Source organism: Anabrus simplex, chromosome 5 (assembly GCF_040414725.1).
Source record: "Anabrus simplex isolate iqAnaSimp1 chromosome 5, ASM4041472v1, whole genome shotgun sequence".
NCBI classification, from domain to species: domain Eukaryota; kingdom Metazoa; phylum Arthropoda; class Insecta; order Orthoptera; family Tettigoniidae; genus Anabrus; species Anabrus simplex.
The window spans coordinates 339,916,641-339,919,996 of NC_090269.1; positions in this window are offsets into that span (position 1 = coordinate 339,916,641).

A 3,356-nucleotide genomic window follows, 5' to 3' on the forward strand; every position below is an offset into this window, starting at 1 on the left:
GCCCTCCCCTGGCGAAGAATTTTTCTTCGATTGGCGCTTTCAAGCCAGTCTTAAGCCACGTGCATATTTGGGAGCAGCGCCACTCAAAACCCATGAAATTCGCTCGGGGAGCGATCTGGTTGGCTAGACTTGGCAGCTCATAAAATGATAACGGGGTGAGATATCTAATTATTTGTTTCAAATTCTTAATCAGTATGACCAACCCCCTATCGCTCATAACCTGCTTCACGTTGTTTCCGACCACCGTGTAGAGTGCTGGTCCAACTGACGAGCCCAAATGGCACTACCGGGGCGAAACATTATACACACATACACGGCCTAACAACCCATTCTATTGCGGTTAGTTTTTGATCTACGATATACTTGTTTACATTTTCTAGCAGACAGCCTGATCATTAAACTCAAGTGAAAATTAGTGCTCAGGTAATTGCAATTGGAATATTTGGTGGTGTATTGGCTATCAACTGTAGGATATCTACTGATGTGGTACCTAATCAGATCCACAGTATTGGAGAAATTGTTAATGTGAGGTTAATATACTCCTCACTGCTTTTGTATTTTGCCAGTTTTAATAGTGCCCAATGCATTTAAGCACTGATTACTCGCAATGTATTCATAAACATTTCTTTGCATACCTCAGTGTCCCCTTCAGTAGGTGATCGTGTAAAGTATTTTCAGCTGGGATTTCTTAAATGAATGCTTACATTTGTTACTACTCTCACGTGTATAAGAAAAGAGTAGCTATGATTCGTGCGTATAGTAGCGTTTGAAAAACATGTTAGGCTACACTGTGACAAATTATTGTTTTTTATAACGTCAAAGAAACCCCCCTCAAAAAACCAAAACCCTTGGCACAACCTCATCAAAGGACATTGCTTACCAACTGACCGCTCTTCAACCCGAAGGCCTGCAGATCATGATGTGTCCTGTGGTCAGCACGACGAAACCTCTCGGCCGTTATTCTTGGCTTCCTAGAGACCAGGACTTTAATTTCACAGTCAGACAGCTCCTCAATTGTAATCACGTAGGCTGAGTGGACCTCGAACCATTCCTAAGATCTAGGTAAAAGTCTCTCACCTGGAATCGAACCCCGGGTCCTACGCGTAAGAGGCAGGCACGCTGCCCCTCCACCGCAGGGCCAACAATACCAAAGAAAACTATTCATAATTATTTTCTGAAAATCAATACTGAAAACTTCTCTCCATTTGCAGACGACTCTTCTTCTTCTTCTTCTTCTTCCTCGCAATCATACATGTCTAGGAAACCAGAACTTAAGTCATTTAAAACACCTTGTGATATTTACCAGAGGTTTGTGAATGCAATGATACACCTCACTCGCGAACCACGTTCATTGGAAGTCATTTTGATTCGATGTTTGCTTTACTCTGGCGAAATGAAATCAGCATCAACCTCATGCCATAACAACTTTGTGACGTCACTTCTACACTAGTGTCCAAAAGTTAAACGTAATCACTAAAGGAGGCCATACCGCCTGATAGGAATGTCAGACGGATTGGTGAACAAACGGAAGCTGAATCACACACCATATGTCACACAATTCGTCCACAAAAAATAAAAATAAAAAACAGAGTCTGAAAGGTTCTGATAGCTAAAGTATACATTTGACAACAACTAACAAAACTTTGCAATGTCTTTTGCAACAAAATATGCTGTTAATAGGGTGTATGGTTAGCCCTAACGGCCACACATGCTTCGCAGCGACGTGGTCCAAGAGCTCTTGTTGCAGTCGATCCCATTCCTTCGAAAGGGCATTGCGAAGGTCTTGGAGGGTCCTTGGTGGAGGATGACGGGATGCAATTCGCCTCCCCAATGCATCCCAGGCATGTTCTATAGGATTCAGATCCGCAGACCTTGCTGGCCAGTCCATGCGATGAATGTCTTCCCCAACCAGAAGTTCATCCACCAGAGCAGCGCGGTGTGGTCGGGCATTATCGTCCATTAAGAGGAAGTCTGGACCAAACGCACCTCTGAAGAGTCGAACATGTGGTTTCAGTACCTCATCCCTGTATCTCCGAGCGTTAACAGTGTTCCTCGGACCACCCATGAAGATGATGCCGCCCCACATCATGACGCCCCCAACACCACACTGGTCCCGTTCCACGACGTTCCTGCGGTTGTATCGGCTACCCGGTTCTCTCCAGATTAATGTGCGACGGAAATCGTTCCGCAAACTGAAGTGGGATTCATCTGTGAAGAGCACATGCCTCCATTCATTCATGGTCCAGTTTCGATACTGACGGCTCCAGAGTAAACGGGACTGTCTCTGTGTTGGTGTGAGTGGGACGCACACCACTGGACGTCAGGCAAACAGCTCTGCTGTTCTGAGCGTCGGGTACACAGTTTGCCGGGAAACGGCAATCCCTGAGACGGCTGCAAGCTCTGCTGACAATTTTCTTGCTGATGTACTCAGATTTCGTCGGGCGGTTAAGGCCAGATATCGGTCCTTTTGTGGGGTGGTTACCCTTGGTAGACCTGGTACTGGCCTACGACTAACATCTCCTGTGTCTCGAAATCGTCTCCAAAGCCAGGAAATTACACTTTGTGGCACATTCAAGGATACGGCGAGTTCGGTCTGTGTCTTGCTTGCTTCGAAGCGGCCGAGTATTCTACCGTGCAAAACGGGGTCCAAATGGCGTCGTTGTCACGTTCACCACGAGGCTACACTCCGCACACTATAACAGGGCAAACAGGACTAAAGGAATATGACGTGCAGGCACTGGCTGTGTTTACCTTGCGGTTACGCCGCTAGTCAAAGCAGGGAACACTGCTTTCCTATACAGAGTAAACACGTAAGGTTGGTAGGTGCGTATGTCGTGCGATTTGCGGTCTATTTCCTGTTGCCCTGCTTACTCGTAACTTGCGCTTAACTTTTGGACACTAGCGTACTTCGTTTATAGTAACCTTTGATCATTCTGGCACAAGAATGATTTTAAATATTTGGTTTGATATTATACAAGTATGTCAAGATATCAATTTTTTTGAGCATACACATGTATTAAGTAACGGAATTATGCGGACTGTACTAGGTAAATCAGCTGCCCCTTATAACCCAGAAATACTACACGTTTGACGTGATGGTCGACATTCCTCTGCTCATCTCACGTATGGTAACAACTCACTCCAAGCATACCTTGCAAAGGACACTAGACTCTATTAACCTTACGAACAATGAGAACAAGTCCATTCCAAAACATTGCATTATTTTTGTCAGTTGTTGTACATAAATATAACAAAATATTGATTGAGTTTGAGGTTGTGCCAAGTGATTAAAACGTGCTATTGGCGCTTAAATCCACGATACAGTGACATGATACAGATACAGTTAGGAAACAACA